The sequence below is a fragment of the Pelodiscus sinensis genome, chromosome 24, assembly GCF_052426305.1.
Source record: "Pelodiscus sinensis isolate ZL-2025 chromosome 24, ASM5242630v1, whole genome shotgun sequence".
Taxonomy (NCBI): Eukaryota; Metazoa; Chordata; order Testudines; family Trionychidae; genus Pelodiscus; species Pelodiscus sinensis.
This window is the reverse complement of record NC_143075.1, coordinates 9219422-9231391: the sequence shown is the minus strand read 5'-3', so window position 1 is coordinate 9231391 and position 11970 is coordinate 9219422.

Here is an 11970-nt window from a genome sequence, read left to right as displayed (position 1 = left end):
TGCCCTGGAGACGGCGCGAGGCAGAGCCCGGCGGACAGAGAGGAGCAGCAGAGCCCAGGCCCCGCCCCGCGCACGCGCACGCGAGCCCACAACACATGCGTGCGCACACACACAGAGGTGAGCCCTCCCCCCCATTGGGGTGAGGTCTAGACACGTGGGTGGGCCACATTCACGCACAGGTTATCCCCAGGCTGATTGGGCCTACCTTGGGCAGCCGCTGGACCTGATGCCCCCTGAGGTCTCTTCCAACTCTATGATTCCACACACACACACACACACACTCTCTCTGAAACAAAATACACACACACACACTCTCTCTCTCTCTCTCTCTCTCTCTCTCTCTCTCTCTCTCTCTCTCAAACAAAATACAGGACTATGTAGCACTTTAAAGACTAACAAGATGGTTTATTAGGTGATGAGCTTTCGTGGGCCAGACCCACTTCCTCAGATCAAATAGTGGAAGAAAATAGTCACAGCCATATATACCAAAGGATACAATTAAAAAAAAGTGAACACATATGAAAAGGACAAATCTCATTTCAGAACAGAAGGGGAATGTGGGGAGGGGGAGGGAGGAAGGTAAATGTCTGTGAGCTAATGGTATTACACACAAGGGTGAGCCCCAGACAGAAACACACACACACAGGAGTGAGCCACATTCACACACACACACACACACACACGTACGTCAGCCGCAGACACACACACACACACACACACATGCACAGAGAGAGGCAGGGAAGAGCTTTGCACACACAGTGAATCCCAGAAATATGATCATATGTGAATTCACACAGGCTGGGGTGAGCAATACATTAGTACATGCATATGTGCACAGATACAGGTGAGCCCCCAACAAAGAAGGGTGAGCCCCCAACAAACACATGAACACACAGAGGTGTGCCTCAGACACAAGAACACATGCATTCATAGACCCATGCAGGTGGGTGAGCATTGTTGAGACAGAGACATATGAACACACACAGCTGTGCCCCTGACATACATGTGAACTTTGAGATGTTCAAAACCCAAAGGTTGAATCAGATAAAGTTCATGCTGACCTGGATTTCTGTAATTACCTAGGTTCTCGCCTGAGCAGCAGCAGGGAGTTGCATCTGGCCTGGGTATAACAAAAATGGGAGACAGAATAGGTACGACATAGGTTCCTTGCCAAAGGGACGAGACTTCAGTGTTTCCCTGGAAGGGAAGCTGCTTTTAGGATGTTGCATGGCAGCAAGACTGCTCTCCAGTGTGGCTGAAAGACTCTGGGATGGGTCATTCTTCTCTTGCCATGCCTAACTCCTGGGGGCATTTCACTAAACTGACATAAGGGGCAGCATGAAAGCATGCGGAGGGGATGTTAAATATCGGTTAATTGAATAGTCGAGTAACCTCATGAATTTTTATCGATTAGTTGCCTATTCCATAGTGTGAAAGTAGAAAGAATTATACTGTAAGAGAAAGATGAATTATGCTGTAATAATTGAATAAGTTGAAGCTGTTTGTCTCTGAACAGGAAGAAGAAAAGTATGTTAATGTTGTTTGTAGGTATGCAGATCAGAGTGCTAGCCAGATGGGCCTGAGTTAACAGGAAAAGGAACATTAGGTGTTAGGGAGAAAGCAACTGAGATAACCAAGGAGATATAGACAGGAGATTGCTGTGTGCTTGATGTGGAAATGAAGATACTTGACTAGCCTCACACTAATCATGTGGGCTATGTCTAGACTGGCATGATTTTCCGGAAATACTTGTAATGGAAAAGGTTTTCTGTTAAAAGTATTTCTGGAAAAGCGTGTCTAGATTGGTCCCGGAGTTATCGTTATAACGATGCACTTTTTCGCAAAAGCAGAAGCCTGGAACCATTTTGAAGAGGACAAAAGGCCACCAGACCTTTCCAGGGGCGGGGCTGGATCTCTGTTCAGACACGTGCTTAAAGGGGTCTCGCCGGATAGCCGTTTGTCTCGTGCTCCCGTTCGTTGGGACCTCTGGCAGGGACTGACACCCATAGCAGGTTTGGTGGTTGCCCTCTGACTTTTGGGGACACCACCCTTTTGCCCCCAACTGCTTTTTCCTGAGTTTTCTTTCTTCTGCCCTGCCCTGTCTGCCATGGACCCGTGGGTGGCCATGTGCCTGCTCTGGCCCCTGTTTGCCATGTCCGACTGCCTGTAGCTCATGCTGCAGGCCGGTGCCCTGGTGTTCCACGACCAGGAGGCAGAGGTCGCGTACGTCTCCCTCACCAGGGAGGCCCTGGCGTCCCTGTGGCATCAGTACCCCAGGGTGGTGAGGCCAGTCTGGAGATTGGACACCAGTACCAACTGGTGGGACCGGCTGGTCCTCGGGCAACGGGATGACCAGCAATGGCTCCGGAATTTCCGCATGCGAAAGCGGACCTTCCTGGAGCTGTGAGCCTGGCTCACCCCCGCGCTACAGAGAGTCACCACCCGGCTGCGGGCACCCATCCCCATCGACAAGAGGGTCGCCATCGCGCTGTGGAAGCTGGCCACACCGGACAGCTACCGCTCGGTGGCACAGCAATTCGGGGTGGGAAGATCAACCGTCGGTGTGATCGTCATGGAGGTAAGTCCCAGGGGGAAGTGGGGTGCGGGAAGGGTGCTGCACTCCATGCCCAGGGGCAGCCAAGACTCCAGGCTGGGTCGCCCAGGGGTTTGGGCCGTCCCTCCCTTGCACAGGCCTGCTGGTGGGGTGGGGGCCATGGGGCGAGGGGAGCCCTGGTGTGCGTGTGTGTGCGTGCGTGCATGAGGACAGAGGGAATCACGGAGGGGGGGGCCAAGGGAGAGCACACTCACCCCTGCCGTACGTGATGTGTTCCCTTGTGTTTTTCTGCACCCTTCTGCAGATTGTCCACGCCATCAATGACATCCTGCTCCCAAGAGTCATCCGCCTGCGTGATGTGGATGCTATCACGGCTGGCTTCGCTGCCCTCGGGTTCCCCAACTGCGGGGGAGCCCTGGACGCAACCCACATCCCCGTCCAGGCCCCGGAGCATCGAGCAGCCCATTTCATGAACAGGAAGGGGTACTGCTTGATTGTACTCCACGCCCTCGTGGACCACCGGGGCCGCTTCCTGGACATCTACAGGGGCTGGTCCGGCCGGGCACACGACGCCCGCATCATCCGCAACTCCAGACTCTTTCGCAGGCTGGAGGCAGGCACCTACTTCCCCTGGAAGGACGTGACTGTTGGGACTGTGCCTATACCCATCTGCGTCATCGGGGACGTGGCCTACCCCCTGCTGCCCTGGCTAATGTGGCCCTACACGGGGCAGCCGGACCAGAACCGGGCCCGGTTCAACAACCGCCTCAACCGGGCCCAAAATCCGGTGGAGGTCACCTTTGCACATTTGAAAGCCCGCTTCCGTTGTTTGCTCACCTGTCTTGAGATGGGTGAGCGGAATACAACGGAGGTACTGGCCACATGCTGCGTGCTCCACAACATTGTGGAGCGCAGTGGGGAGGCCTTCCTCCCTGCATGGATGGCAGCCGAGGCACAGACGTTCGAACAGCCCCACATAGCTGCCGTCCGCCAGGCGCGCCAGGATGGGAGGACATGTCTCCCCATACGACTCCCTCCCGTCCCCTCTCCTTCGCCCCACCCCCTTACTGCCCCCTAATTGTAAAGCGTCGGTTCCAAGCACATCGGCCGTCATCGTGACTGTTCGTTGGGTGCGTCGGACGTAGTTTAGGGTTTTTCTTTTTAGTTTAGGCTAGGGTTTAGGCCACCATCGCCTGACCGAGCTGTCCTGAAGATCAGGAAGAGGATTCGTGGTTTGTGAGGAAGGCTCGAGTCAGCGTACCCGATTCCAGTCGTCTTCAAGGGATCTCCTGGCTGTTCCTCTCCCGAGGCCCGGAAGGACCAAAGGATTGAGGTTGCCAGCAACACTACAGTCGTCCCCCTGCGTCTAGACTATGTTACATATTCTTTTGTGTGCGTCTTTTAACCTTTCTTGCTTGTTTGTTATCTATGTTAATATAGTTGTGGTTTAAATTTTACTTAAAAGTCTCAAGTATTTATTTATGCGCCACAAGCCAATGACCACTTAAAGGGAACACCGGTGATAGAATACAGAATTTGGTGTCCGCATTTTGTAACCCTTTAAAATTTAGGTGGCTGATTGGCATCTCAAATCATTTATTACAATTACCTCGAGTAACAATAACCAACACAATAATCAACAGAAAAATAGTCTTTTTATTTACAAGGGGGAGGGGGAGGAGACCTTCAACTGGGACGGGGAGAGGGAGACCTTCAACTAGGAGGGGGAGAGGGAGGAGACCTTCAACTAGGAGGGGGAGGAGGAGGAGACCTTCAACTGGGATGGGGAGAGGGAGGAGACCTTCAACTGGGACAAGCAGGGAGAGGAGACCTTCAACTGGGACAGGGAGGGGGAGAAGCTACTGAGACGGGTGACCCCTGCGAGCGCTCCTGTGGGGGCAGACCTGCACATGCGGGGCAGGCTGTATCGGGGCAGGCTGCACTGGGAGGTGGGCAGGAGCAGGGGAAGGAGGAGGGGGCATTGGAGCTGGGGGCATTGCAGGGGCAGGAGGGGGCATGGGCAGTGCTAGAGGAGGGATGGCAGGGGCATGGGTACGGCCATGCCGTAATGGATTGGGTGCGCTATGTGCACTGTGAGGATGGCCATGGAGTCGGCCATCTTTGTGCATTGGGCCTGGAAGGCGCCCCAGCCTCCTTGGCGCCATTGCAGGTCCCCCTGGACACGCTCCCGAATGGAGCCTTGTATTGTCTCCACCGCCTGGACGTGGCGGCGAAGGAGTTGGTCCCGCTGGCGGAGCCTGCGCCTCCGTGGTTGGCCAGCTGGGGGTGCCGCTGCTGCCAGACTGGAGGGTCCCCGGCTTGTGCTCGGTCCCGCTGCAGGGAAGAGAAGAAAGGATGGGTCAGTCAGGCAGGCCGGCCACTGTCCCCACACCTCATGCCCTCCACCCCTGAGCCCAGGTGACCCCACAGTTGTGTGGCTTGGGCCCACTCGGTTCCCCCCTGCCCTCCATGTTGTATGTTTGCAAGGAGGACCGCCCCTGGAGTAGGGTCGTCCTCCATGTATTGTAACCACTGGTCTGTGTCCTGGCCCCGTGGAGGGCGGGAGGGCGCTTGTGTTGCGTTCACCTGTGGAACTCCCTGCCAGTGGAGACTGTGAAGGCTTTGGGCTAATCAATGGTGTTTGACAGGGAGCGAGATGCATCCCCACACAGTGCCTGGGAGCACATCTGGCAGAGGTGGTCTGGGCTCTCAGATCCCCATCGCGTGGGATATCTCCTGGACGGAACCAGAAGAGTGACTGGAGGGGAGGGGTGTCCCATCCTTGCAGCAAAACTCAGGTGGCCCTAAGGGCGGCCCAAGCGCTTCCCCCCCTTCTCCCTCCCACTATCCCTCACACAACCCGGTAGCCCAAGGGACATGTGTGGCCACAGTGGGGACTTCCCTTGGGGAGCCAGCCAAGGCACCGGGAAGGAGCTCGGTGGGGGCCACGGTCACAGGGCTGTGACGCTGCGGTTTACCCAAGAGCAGCTGGCTGTGCCTCACAGCCAGGCATGGGACAGTGTGCCATTCTGCATACTGCACCCTTGGCGGAGGTGCGGGCTCTGGGCTGAGTCCCTGGGGCCCTGGCCGGTTCCAGCCGGCATCCACCCTTCCCCCTGGTCCCGCCCAAATGTGTGTGAGCAGCACAGTCCCAGGCGTGCCCTGCAGCTGCCTGCCGCGGCCACGTGCCGCTCGGTCACCAGGCTGCATGTGGTTGCACGTGCTGCTTGCTGCCTAATGCTACTCAGCATGCAGCTCACGTGGCCTGAGTGACATGCTCTCCCCATCCCCCCTCCCGGCGCCTGGCTCCCCCCCACCCCGCCCTCCGCCCTTGTGAGTGCAAACTGCAAATGCAAAGACTCACCAGTGGATCCTTCCCTGGCCTCGGAGGAGCTGCTGGAGGGGGCCTGTTGGGTGGCAACGCTGGCCTCCTCCCCCGAAGCGCTGCTGCTGTCCTCTCCTTCCCCCGCCTCGGTGGTTCGGATGATGGGGGGGTGCTGGCAGGTGTCCACCTGCACTTCCGGGTTTGCGGGGCTGGCTGCCCGAGGATGGCATGCAGCCGGTCATAGTAGGGGCAGGTGTCTGGTCCTGCCCCCTTGCCCTCACTGGTCCGCACGTACCCGAGCCACAGCTCCTTGACTTTGGCCCGGACTTGATCTATGTTCCAGGCAGGGTGTCCATGGTGGGCCAGTGCCTCGGCCATTCAGTTGAAGATATCGGTGTTGCGGCGCCGGGACCGGGTATCATGGAGACCCTCCTCCTCCTGCCAGAGGTCAAGGAGGGTCTCCAGCCCCCTGGGGGTCCAGGAGGGAGCCTGTCTTTTGCAGCCCCTGGGGGCCTCCTGTCCTGGGGGTGCAGCACGGAGCTGCCATGGCTGGCTTGTGATGCTGGCTGGGCAGGACAAGGGTGCTGTGGCAGACCTCAGGCCGCAGGTCTGAGGCACGCTCCTGCCACGTGCACTCAGCAGCCTGCGACTGCTTTAAGAGCTCGGGTTACCAGGAAGTCCGGGGCTCCTACGGGGTCTCCAGGCATCCAAACCGCTTTTTTCCGTTTCTTCTGCTTTTTCGGAAAAGCGTTAGCTAGCTGTCTACACTGACCCTTTTGCACAACAGTTTTTCGGAAAACGGACTTTTGCCCAAACGGGAGTGGCAAAGCTTTTCCGGAAAAGCGGCTGATTTCGCACAGTAGATCATCAGTGCTTTTCCAGAAAATCAAGCGGCCAGTGTAGACAGCTGGCAAGTTTTTCCGCAAAAGCAGATGATTTTGCGGAAAAACTTGCCAGTCTAGACACAGCCGTGAAGTTTTGCCCCTCTTTTAATCCTGTTAATTTTAGCTTTTTTTTTTTTGACTGTATAAATCAAGGGGTTTGAACCTTGTATGGCACTCACATTTTCTGGGTGCATTTAGCAGAGCGGCTTTGCTAATAAACAGAGTGGTCTGACAGATCTGTGAGTCCTGTCTGACTTTGACAATTGTCTCCGGAGGTAGGGCTGGCAACCAGTGCACTCCAGCCTCACTCCTGAGGATCCTCCTGCCACCCTGCACCGCTGCCTCTGTACCAGGTGGGAGCTGGTCTGCGAGGGGAGCTAGTTTAAAAACCAGCTCCCCTCACAGACTGGCTGCCTGTTACCCTCTGCTGCTACCTCTAATAAAGAGGCAGCAGGGCCGGGTGGCTGCAGCCCCTGTCTAGAGCGGGGTCTGAGCTCCTGGAAGAGCACAAGACTTCTGAGCACCAGCCTTATCAGTGGTTCTTCACACACCAGAAGAAAATGGTTGAACATTTATAAATGTTTTCTGAAAGTGGAAGCAATTGTGGGAGGGGGATGCTCCAGGCGTGTTCCCGGGTTGACTTTCCAATATTCACCAAAACCCGTCTCTAAGAGGTGCAGAGCTCTGATGAACGTTCCATATGGGAGGAAGAGGCCCTCATGACAGGAAGTAATGGCCTCAAATGACAGTGCCCCTGGCTAGACCTGCCCAGGATGATGGTCCCAGAACTAACATCCAACCAATAGGCCACCCAGCCAGAGCTTTTGGGCAGCTTTCTGCATGTAAGCTCTTCTCCAAGATAAGCTTGGCAATCCAGACAGGTTGAAGCATGTCCCATTTAAACAGATATGGGAGAGACCAGAAAGCATTCACTCTTGTGTCAATGCTCCATATTCATTGGTCACGGATAAAAGACTGTGGGCTGATATCATTTTATCTGTGCCATCGCTTTGTCAAACCTGTCAACTAAAATGCCCTTAACTGCAGCAGCATCTAGCTTCATATGGTGTCATAATTGCATTAGTATTTTTATATGAACATTGTGTCTTCCAGGGTAAAGACCTGCATTTCTAAAGGCAAGCCATACCCAGGCTAATCAGAGGAAGAGGTTGGAGGAGGGTGACAGGGAAGGGAGAACAAGCTTTGTGTACTTTCTTTATGTGGCATGAAAAAAAACCCACACTGTCCCACCTACCCTTGCAAGATCTTTTTTGTACCTTTCTTTCGAGTGCCTCAATAAGAACGGCCATACTGGGTCAGACCAAAGGTCCATCCATCCCAGTACCCTGTCTGCTGACAGTGGCCAATGCCAGGTGCCCCAGAGTGAATGAACCGAACAGGTAATGATCAAGCGAGCTCTCTCCTGCCATCCATCTCCACCCTCTGACAAACAAGCTAGGGACACCATTCCTTACCCGTACTGGCTAATAGCCATTAATGGACTTAACCTCCATGAATTTATCTAGTTCTCTTTTAAACCCTGTTATAGTCCTAGCCTTCACAACCTCCTCAGGCAAGGAGTTCCACAGGTTGACTGTGCACTTTGTGAAGAACTTCCTTTTCTTTGTTTTAAACCCGCTGCCCATTAATTTCATTTGGTGGCCCCTAGTTCTCAATACAGCAAACACACATTCCATCAGCAAGTGACTTCCGATGGGTACATCACTGCACAGCAACACAGAGATATCGTTATGATTAGAATTCTGCAAATCCGTGGCTATATGTGGATGTGGATCTCCCCCACTCATTTTTGCAGATACAGATGCAGGTGTAATTTTTGTGCGTAGAACCTGGCAAATTTGTGGCAATCTGCTTTATAACCGTGGGTATCTGCATCCGTGGAGGTCAAGGTGGATATCCATGGCTCATTTTTGTGGATGTGGGTACAAACTCTGTATCAACGTGGGGCTCTAACTAGAATACAGTGGGACTTCCAGATTGCCACGGCAGGACAAAAGAATGAGGGGTCGGGGTGTAGAGCAGAAAAGTGGCAGAATGCATGAGCAGAATTAGATCTGTAAGTACAGGAGGGAGAATTTGTGAAGGAAAAAGCTGTAACTCCAGGGAGTTTAAAAACCGGCTTCTCTATGGACTCCTGAAACACCATGAATATGAAGAGCATAACAGTGACTGGGTCTCAACCTACAGATGGACTGTAGCTCTGAGCAGTAACAACTCTAAGTGCCATCCAGTAGTGGCTTGGCAGCCTAGATGACAAGCACTTTGGGATTTGTTACCAAGATTTTAGAGCTTGCATCGCATAAAGTGATAGTGTTATGCCCTTGCCCTCAACGCATGTAAATGCAGAAGGCAGAGGACAAAGGAAGGTGCTGTAATTCACGGATAGCCCTGAGGCACTTGTAGCGGCAGCTGGAGAACCCACCGACTTGCAAGTCTCTGAGCCTGCTGAGAGCATTGAACAGCGCGCAGAAGCAGTATGGCCAGAGAGGGCTGCAGCAATAACACTCCCTTCTCAGGTGGGCAGGGAGAAGAAATGGAACACAAGATGGGCCCATAGGTATAAGGCATCAGATAGAACTATTTAGCAACAGAAGAGCCATGAATCAGCGCACATGCTGCCAGATTTGTTTCATAACTCTACTTTGACAAGTAGAGTCACGTAAAGTCTCTTTCCCCTCCCTCCTTTTCAGCAGGAGGGGACTGTTTGTTTATGGCTACCGCACCCTGGGAAGCTCCAGGAAGCATGGGATTAAGGCACCCCCAAGATCTAGGTACACAGCACTGCCAGTTCTCCCACACTAGCTAAGCCCTCTTTGACACTCCACCCATGCCAACCTCCTCACCCTTTGAAGCGGTGATGGAAACAACAGCCCTTGTCCACAGTGCTCCCCACAAGCACCATTAGAGGCTGCGTCTACACTGCGGTGCCAGTTCAGGATATCAGAGGTATCCCAAAATAGCCATCCCACATCTTATCAGTGTGCCCGTTAGATTTCAAAATAACGGGCTCGCTATTCTGACGTCCCTGTAAACCTCATTCCATGAGGATTAAGGGACGTTTTGGAATAGCAGGTTATTTAGAAATGTGGCGCTGTGTAGACCATGCCAAATGACAAAATATACTATTTCAAAATGGACTCAAAATAAGCTACGCAATTTGTGTCACTCAAATTGCTTATTTTGAGCTCCAGGTGCAGTGTAGATGCACCCCTACCTTCATGGGAGGGCAGGGAGAGGCTCACAGCGTGTATCCCATTACAGGCTGAACCTCTCCAGTTTGGCAACGTCTGTGGCCTAGCATGATTTTAATTAGCCAAGTGCCCATTTATCCTGGGTGTGGCCAAGTTTCCTGCGGTCATATAAAGTTTGTTTACAGCTGCCAGTCCTGGCTCTCAGGCTAGGTCTACACTCACGGCTTGTTGCACGAGAAATATGCAAATGAGGCTAAGCGTGGAATATTGCTGAGCCTCATTTGTATACCTAATGAGCTGCCATTTTTGCAGAAGAGGCTCTTGCGCCAGAAGGAGCTGTCTACACTGCCCCTTCTTGCGCAACAAAAACCCTCTTGTGCAATGCTGTTATTCCTGAAAATAATTGGCATAACAGCAATGCACAAGAGGATTTTTCTTGTGCAAGAAGGGGCAATGTAGACAGCCTCTTCTGGCGCAAGAGCCTCTTCTGCAAAAAATGGCAGCTTATTAGGTATGCAAATGAGGCTCGGCGATATTCCACGCTTAGCCTCATTTGCATATTTCTCAGGCAAGATGCTGCGAGTGTAGACATAGCCTCAATGTCCTCTGCTGTTCTTTAGCTCTAACTTACCCCTAAAGAGCCCAGGAAGCTGTGGAAGTGCTGGCAACGCTGCTAAGCACAAGTCTGGTTTTTATGCTTTATCTACTTATTTCCTTGTGCCAATGCAGTGAAACGCTGTAACAGCACTAACGCCCCGTTATGAAGAGAGCTGATCAGCCTGGGCTGGGCACAGGCTCAGAGGGTGTATCAGCCCACTCGCACATTACTAACTAAGCAGCATTACAAGTGGGGTTCCATTTATTCACCTCAGTGACATAAAAAGACTCACTCGCTACAATATTGACCTCCCATAGTTCAGCCAATTCTTCCGTTCAGCACCACTCTGGGACCGATGGTGCCGGACTACAGAAGTTCCATCTGTAGCTGGGAATGTATCTGCCGGGGGAGGGGGTCTGAGCAGGGATTTCCTGCACTCTTTCAGGGGCTGGCATTAACACCCCCTCATGAGATGTAGAATAGTGGTTGTCAAGCAGGGGTCTGAGACCCCCTGGGAGCCCACAAGCATGTTTCCAGGAGGCTGCCAAGCATTAGACTCACTGGGGTCCAGAGCAGAAAGCCAAAGTGGGGCTCAGGGCATGGGGTTGAAGCCCAGGCTCTGAGCCCCACCAGCCTGAGCAATGCAGTTTGGTGGGGGCACCTGTGGTCCGAGGCCCCAGGCACCTGCCCTGCTTGCTACCCCCTAACAGCAGGCCTGCTTTCCGATGCAGGAAACCAATTACTGACACAGGTGGGCTGTGGAGTGTTTATAGCATGTTGAGAGCCCATGATGTAGAAGGTAGTTTGCCCTTCTCACAGCAATTGCTTCAGTCTGACTCAAGGTTCATCTGTTACTGGTATTCTGGCATGAGCACTAGGGAAAACTCAGAGCTAGGTTCCTGGTCCTGGGATCGGTCTCGTAAACCTGATTGCAAGACTGCACTAGCGCAGGGCTTTAAACATGGCGATTATCCAGGGAGAGACGGGTCCTAGCCTTGGCCTTTGTCCATGTTGCTATTAAATCACACTCAGGGCAGAAGCTATTCTTTAGCACACCAAATTAGGCAGCTTGACTGAAGGGATTAGTGCTTCAGCGAGTACTATTTTTAAAAGAGAAAAACTTTAAATTAAAAAAATGGTTTAGTATTTCCTGAAAGTTTTGGCTTCCACCCTTACCTCAGTCAATATTCAAAGCGCCCTGCTCTGCCCCAGCTACGGGGAACATTTTGCACCCAATAATTAGTTGCTCCCTTTGTTTTGGGCCCAACTGAGCCTGCCTCTAAGTCCTGGTCTGCACAAGGACTTTATTTCAAAATAACCCCCACTCCAAAGTTGACATTTATAAGTGTAGCATCCTCACTACTAAGCCCATTATTTTGAGATATCGGGCTGCAGAA